The following is a 13,190-nucleotide window of genomic DNA, read 5'->3' as shown; positions in this document are numbered from 1 at the left end:
TTTGATTTGGATCAATTAAATTCATGTCCTAATGGAGAGGATCTATGTGTAATTAAACCTTATGTTTAAATCATTCAAATATCAAAATAAATAACATATTGAAGATATTCTTTCATGTACTTCATCAACTACAATAAGAAGATCAACTTGGAAAGCTTGAACAAGAAGCATTTGAGGAGGGAATGGTCTTTCCTGTTTGACTCAATTGTGAGGGCCATCACCTGCAGAAAGACAGGGTATGACAACATTTCAAGTATTGTTCTGAAGCTGGTGTTCTCCATGACTCACAACAGACACCTCAATGTAGGATATTTGATAATGGGGGAACTTAGCACGAGTCTCACAATGCCTTTGGCATCAAGAGGTAAGGAAATATTTCTTCCTAGATTTATAATGTCTGATTTAAACCATAAAGTGCAAGACATTCACTTACTTAATGGTATAGATATGACACAAATAGGCAATTGTAAACAGGTGTCAAAGTTCTATTTGGCTCACTTATTATAAAAAAATAAGGTACTTGTAAGTCTTAGTATCACTCCATTTATGTTGGAGAGATTCGGGACTTACCCTTACCCTATGCCTGACATGAGGTCTACATGAAAGGAATATGTCCTAAGTCCAATCATGTATGAGGATTTAGGAATAACTTTTATGTAATCTGTTTTGATTTCATTGATATTAATAAAAGACTTGTTTTGTTTTTATTACGGGCTTTATCTATTTAAGTGTTTAAATAAGATATACCATAGTTTAGAGTAAAGCTTTTTATGGATTATGATGAGATCATAATAGTGAGACCTAAAAAGATGATAACTCTAAACTTAAATAGTTCCTGGTCATAGGATTACTAACTGGTAATTAATAATCCGCAAAGATCGGTACATACTATGCTTGCTTCATTATGAAGGATGTCTGTTCTCATAGACATTTGTGTGGTGACACTATAGCTAGTATGTAGGTGCTTATTATAGAATAAGTTCACTGAACATGACTCGCACAGCTGAACAACTGATGGAGTTCACTCACGTGTCAGCAGTTGTTCACATAGTGATAGTTGTACAAGTATCCTTAGACTTGAGGTCATCATAGTCATCTTGTGTACACTGAACTATGCTTTGGTTTAGTTCTTAGTCTCCAGGGACAATTATTAGGGCTCTTCTGGGTATAGGAATTTGTACACGAAGATAGTGTATGATCAATAAAGGATCTACCCCTTCCAGTGAAGGAAGCGAATGTTCAAGGCTGATCCACTTATGCTAGTTTAGGAATCTCTGGCCAGAGTGAATGAAATTAGAAAGGAGTTTCTAATTTGCATAGAACTACGCATAGTAAATGGTAAGCAAGTGATTAAATTAGATAGGCTTGACACGAGATCCATGCCTTGTATTTAATCGGGACATTGTAGGGTAGAAGGAGTTTATTGTACGGTAACTATTCACTGAATAGGTTCTTGGTATTCTAAGCAGTGAATTCATATTATCCGGATAGTCGCGATATACTGAGAAGTATCCCTCACGATGTAGAATACATGTGATTAATTAATTAATCATATTTAATAAATTAGAGAATTTATATAAATAATGATAAAATAGTTTTATTATTATTTATTTCTACTACTGGCTTAATATTGAACCTACAGGGTCACACCATAAAAAGAGAATGATTTAATGGTGGAGAATTAATTAATAATGGGTAATAATTATTTATTTATGAAATAAATAATTAATTGGAAAATTTAATAATTGATTAAATGAGATTTAATTGATTATAAATTAATTAAGAAAAGTTCTTAATATTATTAATTAAGAATTTAATTTTTGGAAATTAAATCAAGAGAGAGAATTATTTCTAAAGTGTTTAAAAAAGGATTAGTAATTAAAAGGTGTTTTAATTATTAATGAGAATAATAAATGGGATAATAATAATAATATTTATGGGAAAATTTCAGCTAAAATTTTTGCCTATAAATGCACTATTATAGACCCTAATTTTATTCTAACCCACATCAAACCCGAAAACTCAAAAAGTTTGGAAAACCCAATTCTCTCCACCTCCTTCCTCCTCCTTAACATCGTTTTCTTGGTGGATACCGGTGGAGTGCTTCACACTTGAGGAGCAACTGCTAAGGATCTCTGATCGTTGTCTCCGAATTATTTTTAAAGGTTAGATTCAATCCCTCGAATTTTTATTCATGATCTGTATGCTTTTATTTGGATTTTATGTGTGTAAAAGTTTTTTGCCATACCCCCGCTGCGTTAAAAATCCAACAATGGTATCAGAGCATAGGTTGTATGCATATAGATCTGTGGTAAAAATTTCAGAATTTTATGTGCTTGTATGAATTAATTATGATTTTTACAAGTTATATCATGGATTAATTTTGTCTGATGAGAATTGTTTCTCAGAATAATTTTGAATGTTGATCTGGGTTCTACAAGTGTTGTAGATCGTCAGGGTATTTTTTTCATAATTTTATGATGTATAGATTTTTTATTATGAATTTTTGAAGTTATTTCAATTAAATTCGTAATTAAATAATCATATATATATATAAATTGCATGTATGTATATATATTTGTACTGTCTGTGTTGTATTTTGTCTTCTGCTGCACGGATAGAAAAGCTACAGGTACAGGTCAGTTGTCAGGCACGACAACCGAGAAAAGAATCTGTCAGGCGGCTGTAAAATAAAAAAAAAATAAAAAATGGGTGTCGCGCATTCCGGGAATGCGTTACACCCCTGTGGCGCATTCACGGAATGCGTTACACCTTTTAATGGCTTAAAAGGGCTGTAACGCATCACCGGAATGCGTTACAGGGCTTGTAACGTGTTCATGTAATGCGTTACAGCCCGTCTGTTGATTTTAAAATTGATTTTCTGGGAGTTTCGTAACTCCGTTTTGGGCGTGCAATATACCGTTGAATTCGTTTTTCCGAGACGGATCTAATGGAGTGATCAATTTTAGTTTATATAAAAGTTTTGAACTGTTTATATTTCCATGAAGTGTTTTAAAGTTGTTTTTGACTGTTTTAATTGCTTTTAAATGTTTCATGTGATACATAGAGATGTATAATGCTTAGACTAATGTGCTAGATGATGTAACATGCCTAAATTGATGTTTATTCATGTTGATATATGTGATATATGCTTAGTTTATCATGCGATGATAGATTTAGGTGAACTTAAATGAACATAAGGCGCTTGTTAGACAACCTAGTATAGTGAAATAGTTTCATAACCTTAATAACAATATTATGAATACAATCATGAGATTATTGTGTTTGTGAAACACGTAATTGAATATGAATTTTCGATATGAGAGAAAGGATGACTCTGTCAAAAACAGATTTCTATCTGTAAGAAAGGGTTATTAAGTGACGCCTCTTGACAATGCTCCACCCGATCTGGGAATCATCTGATTATTGATTATTGATTTGAAATATTTAATTTAAAAGGAAGAATCTCTTTATAATATGATTATGATTGTAACGTAATATAATCTCTCTAAAATTAAATAATATCAAGTAGTAATTGACCAATGATACAACGGGCTTGTGTCGGTCATAGCCTTTCAACATGATAGAAAAGTAGTTCTTATTTTTGAATCATTATCGGTTCGTGCTACAGCCGACGGCTTTGATTTCAAAATAAGAAATACTTGTCTATTACATAGAGATGTGTACATTGAATAAGAATCTAAAGATCGGTACGTGCTACAGCCGTGGGCCTTTGGGGACTGATTCAACTGTACGGAATGTTGGGTTAGACTTGACTTAGAATATTGAGTTTGTCGTGCTACAGCCGAGACTCAATTATTCAAGAGGCTAAAGTTTGATTAGGGAATAACATAAGATGTAATTGACAAGAGTTGTCTGCCTATTGAACATTGCATGGAGGTTCGTGCTACAGCCGGGGTTGTGTAATGGAATGTAGGATCCCTATTCCCACTAGCAATATGAATGCTTAATTTTTCACGTAGAGGATTGAATAAATTAGATAAACTAGTGGGAGCCACTTATGAATAAAGACCCGATTCATGTAGTATTTTAAAATGAAATCGAATATTTGCTAAGTGTTGTTATGTGTTTATCATTTATAGATTTACAATATACATTATGTCTTCTGCACTATCACTCAGGAGCATACTAGATGCTCATAAATTGACTGGTCCTAATTATGCCGACTGGCTTCGAAACTTGAGAATTGCTCTCAGGATTGAGAAGCTGGAATACGTGATTGACTCACCTAAGCCTACTGAACCTGCTAGTGATGCACATAATGATGAACATGTTGTGTATCGTAAGTGGATAGATGATGCAAATATTGCTCAATGCATCGTGCTACCTTCCATGAACATTGAGCTACATAAGCAACATGAGCATATGGATGCTCACACTATCCTAATGTATCTATAAGAGTTGTATGATGTGGCGGGGAGGACAGCTCGATATGAGATATCGAAGGAGCTGTTCGGTTGTAGGATGTCTGAGGGATCATCTGTGAATGACCATGTACTTAAGATGATCAATTTGATTGAACGTCTTGGACAACTTGGTTTTGCCATGGATGGGGAGCTGAGCCAAGACTTGGTCTTGCAATTGCTTCCGAGTTCGTTCTCGCAGTTTGTTGTGAACTTTCACATGAATAAGTTGGATGTCAGCCTGCCTGAACTCCACAACATGTTGAAGACTGCGGAATCGAATTTTCCCCTAAGAAGAGTTCTGTTCTTCTAATTGGTGAAGGTTCCAATCCTAAGAAAAGGAAGAGGAACTCTTCCAAGAAGAAGAAAGTAGGTGAGAAAATGCCGGTTCCACCAAAAGCTGAAGACCCCAAGACCAAAGTTGTTTGCTTTCACTGTAACAAGGTGGGGCACTGGAAGAGGAACTGCAAGGTTTACCTTGCAGAATTGAAGAAGAAGGGTAGTGAGACTACCGCTTCTGATTCAGGTATGTTCATGATAGAAGTGAATATGTCATTTCTACTTGGGTATTCGATACCGCCTATGGTTCTCATATCTGCAATTTATTGCAGGGACCAAGGAGAAGTAGGACTCTTGAGGAAGAGGAGGTGATTCCACTGATGGGAAATGGAGCAAGAGTTGCTGCTGAAGATGTAGAATCATTTCATTTACATAGGCCTATGGGCAAGACTATTGTTTGAAATAATTGTTATTTTGTTCCCTCGATTGTGAGGAATATTATTCCCATGTTAGACTTGGCTGGATTTTCATTTATTATTGAGAATAATGAATGTTCTATTCTTAGAAATAATATTCTTTATGGACGTGGTACTTTAAATAATGGTCTGTATAAATGTGACATAATTTACTTCAGATTGAACAAACTAATAAAAGAAAAGGGATGATGAAAATATCACTTTATAGTGGCGCTGCAGTCTCCATTTAGTAGACATGGAGAGAGGACTGCAAATTTGCTAGGAATGGTACACACAGATGTATGTGGACCAATGTCTAAGCAAGCCATGGGTGGATTTTCATACTTCATTACTTTCATAGATGATAGATCTGGATTCGGATATGTGTTTGATGAAACACAAGTCTGAGGCCTTTGAAAAGTTCAAAGAATATAAGTATGAAGTGGAGAAACAACCAAACATAGTATTATAACTCTTCGATCAGATCGAGGTGGTGAATACTTTAATGGAGTGTTTCTAGATTATCTCAAAGTAAATGGTATAGTCTCCCAGTGGACTCCTCCAGATTGGTATCTGAAAGGAGAAATCAAACTTTGTTAGACATAGTTCGGTCCATGATGAGCTATGCAAATCTTCCAGTATTCCTATGGGGTTATGCATTGGAAACCTCAGCATATTTACTGAATATGGTGCCTTCCAAAATCTGTTCCTCAAACTTCGTATGAGATATGGAAAGAAAGGAAACCGAGTCTTAAACACGTTAAGATTTGGGAATATCCAGCTTATGTCAAGAAAGTTGACCCAGATAAGCTGGAATATTGATCTGTAAAATGTGGTTTTGTGGGATATCCTAAAGAGACTTTAGGGTATTACTTTTACGCCGATCATTGGGTGTTTGTCTCCAGACATGCTACCTTCTTGGAAAAGGAGTTTAGCCTTGAAGGAAACAGTGGGAGCAAAATTGAACTTGATGAAGTTCAAGAAGCACAAACTACTACGGATCAAGTGGAAACACCTGTTGCGACTGAACAACATTTTGTGGAACAGCCCATTCATAGGTCAGGGAGAGTGTCTCGCCAACCTGAGAGGAAATATGGCCTTGTCATTGAGAATGACAAAGAGTTGTCGATCATTGATGATGACGACCCTGTGACCTATAATGAGGCTATGAGTAGTGTTGACTCAGAAAAATGGCATAGTGCTATGAAATCCGGAATGGAATCTATGTATACGATATATAAAAGATAGATTATAGCAGATGGCCAGGTGGAGACCTATAAGGCCATGCTTGTGGCAAAAGGATTCAAACAAAGGCAATGAATTGACTTTGATGAAACCTTTTACCTGTAGCCCTGTTAAAATCAGTTCGGATTTTGCTTGCGATTGCTGCTTACTACGACTATGAGATCTGACAATTAGCCAGATGGTTTTCTTTCCAAGAGAAATGAAAACCTAGTGTGTAAGCTACTGCGAACCATAAGTGGTTTAAAGCAAGCTTCTCATAGATGGAACATACGTTTTGATGAGACAATCAAAGAGTTTGATTTTATCAAAAACGAAGATGAACCATGCATCTACAAAAGGGTTAGTGGGAGCGCGGTAACATTTCTTGTATTGTATTGAATTAGAGTTGACACACATAACAACATAGCAGACCCACTCACAAAGCTACTTTATGAAAGTCACTTTGATCGTCATAAAGACAAGATGGGTATTAGATACCAGAGTGATTGGCTTTAGTACAAGTGGGAGATTGAAAGGAATATGTCCTAAGTCCAATCATGTATGAGGATTTAGGAATAATTTTTATGTAATCTGTTTTGATTTCATTGATATTAATAAAAGACTTGTTTTGTTTTTATTACGGGCTTTATCTATTTAAGTGTTTAAATAAGATATACCATAGTTTAGAGTAAAGTTTTTTATGGATTATGATGAGATCATAATAGTGAGACCTAAAAAGATGATAACTCTAAACTTAAATAGTTCCTGGTCATAGGATTACTAACTGGTAATTAATAATCCGCAAAGATCGGTACATACTATGCTTGCTTCATTAAGAAGGATGTCTGTTCTCATAGACATTTGTGTGGTGACACTATAGCTAGTATGTAGGTGCTTATTATAGAATAAGTTCACTGAACATGACTCGCACAGCTGAACAACTGATGGAGTTCACTCACGTGTCAGCAGTTGTTCATATAGTGATAGTTGTACAAGTATCCTTAGACTTGAGGTCATCATAGTCATCTTGTGTACACTGAACTATGCTTTGGTTTAGTTCTTAGTCTCCAGGGACAATTATTAGGGCTCTTCTGGGTATAGGAATTTGTACACGAAGATAGTGTATGATCAATAAAGGATCTACCCCTTCAGTGAAGGAAGCGAATGTTCAAGGCTGATCCACTTATGCTAGTTCAGGAATCTCTGGCCAGAGTGAATGAAATTAGAAAGGAGTTTCTAATTTGCATAGAACTACGCATAGTAAATGGTAAGCAAGTGATTAAATTAGATAGGCTTGACACGAGATCCATGCCTTGTATTTAATCGGGACATTGTAGGGTAGAAGGAGTTTATTGTAATAACCCTAATTTTTGGGAAATTTTTGAAACCCTTATGAATAGTGTTTTTGCTGAATGAGAAAACTTTTCATGCCACACTATGTAGGGGTTCTGATATGGATATTCTGAGATTTTATTAGTACTTTATATGGGATATAAGTGTATGTAAAGATCGTCAGAATCCAAATCCGAACACTTTGATTTTTCCCGGAAATCCACTAGATACGGAGAGAATTGAGTATAAGGTAACAGGATAAAAAGGATTTAAATTAAAGGATTATAGGAGAGGATCATAAAAGGAATATAATATATTGAGAAAGGTTAAGGGAACCTAAGTAATAAGATCCCGGGTATGATCCCTCAAACGATAAACGAAAACGAAAGTTAAGCGAACCGTATAACAGATCAGCGGTCATTAGGCAAACAATTAGGAAGTTAAGCAAAGGGATTAGAGGAAGTGATGTCACCCAACCAATGAGAAGAGGACAAGGAAGGGAGGATGACATAGCAATGTGATGTAAGCATGACATAGGGAAGGAGGAGGTGTGGTTGGTTTATAACCACACAAATATAAGGTTATTAAGGTAATTAACCAAAAACAAAATAAAAAAAACAACCAAGCTCAGCCAAACAAATCAAAAAAACACAAAATCATTTCATTCTCATCATCTTGCTCTCGGCTTTTCATCTTTTTCAAGGGCAAGAATTTCAAAAATCAAGTTCCAAGCATTGTTAAATCACAAGGTAATTATCTAAGCTTCCTTGTACATAGATATGGATATGCTATAAGTTTAAGCTCCTAATTCCTTCACAATCTCTTCCAATAAATCAAGGAAGAAGATGGTGAATAGTAACCTTCAAGAAATAACTTTAGTTTTCTTGAATTTTTATGAAAGATTAAGGTTATACAAGCAAGGATCAAGGTTCTTTTAGGCATTCAAAGCTCTTGGGTTGTGTTAGGAAGCTTCAAGGAGGTATAAACAACTTTCACCTTTAACTTATAGTTTGAACTTTGAGTTTTGATGAGTTTATGGATGGATTAATGTATATATAGAAATATCCATGTATGTATAGCAAGATCCATGTATGTTAGATAGTTTGGTTGGATTTGTGGTGATTTTGGATATGAATCTTGGTTAATGGTTAATGAATCTTAAGTTATGGTTAGTAGATCATGTTTGCGGTTGAATAAGTTGGAAAACCTTGAGATTATGGACTGACTTTGCCTTGATATAAGTTGTGTTTGATGTATTGATGATGGTTGGGTGGTTTGTAGTGAATTGGTAAAGAATTGGAGTGGTATAAATATTGGTAATCGCGTAAACATAGCCGTCGTAACGTCCAATTTTCTTTAGACTGTTTTGTGCATAACATTAGGACCCGAGGACCCCCTGCTAGATTATGACCACTGCCATGTTTAGATAGCTCATGTTACGAGCTTCGTTTTGATATGTAGTTCGTTCGATTCCGATGCACGGTTTAGGAGAAACGACCGTTTCAAGTAACGGCGGCGTTTCGCGAATGAAACTTTTCCCCTTGCCTTACTTTGAAACATAGGTTAAAGACCCAAAAAGGGTTAATTAATGTATGAAACATTTATGGTAAGTATGTTAGGCAGTTGGTAAGACACTCGCGAAGGAATCGCATTAAAACTCGTAAAGGTTAAATTATTAAAAATGGTGGAGCCGAGGGTACTCGAGTGACTTAAGAGAATCAGTAAGCGCAAAACAAGCGTTAGAGTCTAAGTTAGTTAAAGTATAGGTTTACAAGTGACTTTGGTTTAATTCCAACTTACTTGTTGTTTATAGGTTACCAGACTCGTCCCGAGCCTTTTATCACCCCAAGTCGCTCAGGCAAGTTTTCTACCCGTTATACTGTTGTTGTGATGAATATATGTATATGCACTATCTTGCGATAGATGCATGTTGGTTAATTAGCAAATGTTGCGATATATTGAAGCATGCTGATATGGTATATATATGCATGCCTGTTTCGTATTCTTGATTTATATATCTGTTGGTTCAAATGCTTATTCGTTGCATAATACCTATGCTAGAGATAAGCGGTATTTGCGTATACCCTTAGTATAGGGACCCAAAGGTGAAAACATTTTCTAAAACCGGGAGTCGAGGATCCCGAGTAGATTTTATATATATATATATATTTATATATATATGGTTATAGTTTTCAAAACTATTAATCGAATAAGGTTTATTCGATAACTTTATTTTATTAATGAATATTATCTTGAATATTCATTCGAGGGCTTATGACTCCTTTTATTTTATTAATTGAATATTATTTGAATATTCATTTGAGGATGTATGACTCCTTTATTTTATTTAATGAATATTATTTATAATATTCATTTGAGGTATTATGACTCCGCTTATTACTGAAATATATTCTTTATTTTATTAAAGAATAAGGTGTTAATAATCAAACTTATTTTCGATTATTCAAATAAAGATAATACTTTCATATAAGTATATCTTTGGTTATTTAATACTCGTTTCAAGTATAAGTTTTAATACTTCTACTTCAATTATTTTTATAAAGATTATTCTTTATGGGAATATTATTTAATTAATAATATTCAGTCATTTTCTAAATATTCTGGGGACTGATTTACTTCATTAAATCAGCTTTACTCCAAACACTCTATAAAGTGTTTTCGAGTCTTCAAAATGATTTTTAAAAGTTAGAGCGGATCCCAAAACTCATTTTTATATTTAAGATCTTCCTTTTTAAGGGGATTTAAATACTCGCTTAAAACCTGAGGGATCCGGCTCTGTGGTGTATTTTATATTCGCAACAAGGTTGCAGTTTTGGTAAATGAATTGATTACTTACCCAACGTTCGGGAAGTAAGTCCATCTATTGAGTCGGCATAAGCAACATGGGCTCAGTGGGCGTCCATGATAGTGTAAGTGGCTCAGTGGGAGTCCATCAAATGCATAAGTGGCTGAGTGGCAGTCCAGCATAGGTCCTAATGCGGCCAGGGTGATGACCAGTGGGGAATTCGTCCATCTACTAGTAGAAAAGGTTACTTATGGGTATCTTTGCCTGATCAGCAAGATATCTGGTTTATGCCAAAATTCTTTTTCTTTCCAAAATTCATTGGATGTTTCAAACTCTGTTCATACTTTACATAACAGAGGTTCCAGGAAATGTTTTAGAGATATATATATGTGGATATATATATATCGGGACTAAATAAAGTATCTCATAACTTTTTCATTCAATAATATTTCAAAGATTGAATCTATTCAAGTCTTAACTTGTGGTCTCATCTATGGGATGTTTTTCTTAAAACTTATAATACTTTGAACGGTGGTAGTTCAAGTAGCTTTATAAATGATATAAGTGTGGTGAAGTATTGGTAACTTCATTCCTTGTTTTTACATTATATCTAGTAAGTAATTATCTTACACACGATAAAGATTCTAGTGAGTATCCATTTAGATACTTATATTATTGTTATCACTATGTATTATCTTGCGAGCTGTAAGGCTCACTCTTGCTTTATTTCTTCATCACACAACAACAGTTAGGAGAGATGGCCAGACTCCAGCAGACCCAGCGCAAGCGCGTGGGAAGCGCCCCGCGTCTTCCCGATGATGTTGTAGCTGCTATAGCTGCAGAGGTAGATCCATTGTAGTTCAGACCATCTACTTTTGAGAATCAAATTATGTATAATTATAACTTGTGGCAGATAATGGCAATTAACTGTAAATTATCAAGTAATCATTTTGGGTTGTAATAATTTTAAATTGTGGATTCAAAGACTTGTACTTATTTCAATTTCATCTCTGAGACTATAACGGGTTGTGGTGTGTGTTAGTATGGGGTCACAGCATGAGGTTATTTATTATTAATTAAGTGAAGTGATATTGTGGAAAGAAAGACCGTGACAACCCGGATCCCCGACCCCGGATCTGGGGGTGTTACAGAAATGGTATCAGAGCTAAGCGTTATAAACCTCAGAGATGATGTGACGTTAAGATAATAAGTTCACTAAGATAATAAGAACTCTTGCCAAGTTCATAGTCGGGCTACCTAACGTAGTACTGACAGTTAAAACCCTTATGGGAACTCTTATAAATATCGTGATAGAAGCGTAGTTCGTTATCGTAGACGGTAGCGGGCTTCCGAACCCTGAGGTTGAGGAGCAACAATGCGATGATGTTTATTACTTATTAAAGATCAGATTATGGATCCGATAGAGCGTCCTAACGCGGGATCGGATGATGTTCATATTGAGGATATAGCGGTTGAGGATGTTGACCTAGAAGGGATAGTGCTGAGGAGGATCCCATGGAGGATCCTGACAAGAATGAATAAAGGACCACTGAGGAATTGATGACCATGGTTAGGTCGACTACCAGAGGTAGGATTGGTCGGTCACTACCAGAGGTTCGTTCAAGTTTGTAAAGATAGTCGCCCCTTTAACGCGGCTTACTCATAAGACTGAGAAGTTCGAATAGACAGAGAAATGCGAGAACAGCTTTTAAGAACTGAAGCAAAGGTTGGTGACGACCCCTATGTTGGCGTTGCCGGATGGAAAAAGGAGATTTTGTGATTTGTAAGTGACGCTTCATATAAGGAATTAGGGTGCTTTTATACAGCATAACAAGGTACTCGCGTACACATCAAGACAATCGAGGTAATATGAAATTCGATATCCCCGCCCATGAGCTTAGGCTCGTGGCAATAGTTTTACCCTAAAGATTGGAGGCACTACTTGTATGGAGAGAAGTGCGAGAATTACCTAAGCCATAAGTGCTCTAGTACATTTTCACGTAGAAAGAGCTCAACATACGCCAGAGGAGGCGGTTAGAGTTAATCAAGAATTATGATTGGGAGATTCTTTATCATTCGGGGAAAGCCAATGTGGTGGCTGATGCCCTTAGTAAAAAGGAGAGGCTCAAGATGATAAGGTCTTTGGGAGAGTTTATAAGAGATTTTGGAAATAGAAGTGAAGGTAACCGGAGCCGGTACCGAAAAACTGTTTGAGATTGCAATACAGTCCGAATTATCGGAAAAGAACATATTGTGCCAGAAAGAGTGATGAATGAAGGCAGAGAGCCAACAAATAGATAAGAGGTTAATACCGAGAAAGATAATAAGGGAATAATGAGGTATTCCTATAGAATTTGGATTCCAAATGTTCAAGAGCTTAAAGATGAGATCTTAGATGAAAGTCATGGTTCAAGGAATAAGATTAAGGGCAAACCCTGAATGTGATAGTCAGGAACGACGCCATCAAGATAGAAGGAACCCATAACATAATGAAGTGGAAAATAAGGATTTTAACGTATAAGATAACCCCAAGTATGGGAAAAGGATGAAACATTTCATACTAAGGAAACAGAAAGTTGAGAAAGGAAAGGAGACTCGAGACGGTACTCTTATACGGAAATTCATGGACCTGTCTGAAAAGAACTTAGACTATTATCCCCAACCACCACC

The sequence above is a fragment of the Apium graveolens genome, chromosome 3 (genome assembly GCF_009905375.1).
Source record: "Apium graveolens cultivar Ventura chromosome 3, ASM990537v1, whole genome shotgun sequence".
Classification (NCBI taxonomy): Eukaryota; Viridiplantae; Streptophyta; class Magnoliopsida; order Apiales; family Apiaceae; genus Apium; species Apium graveolens.
Note: the sequence above shows the minus strand (reverse complement) of the source record.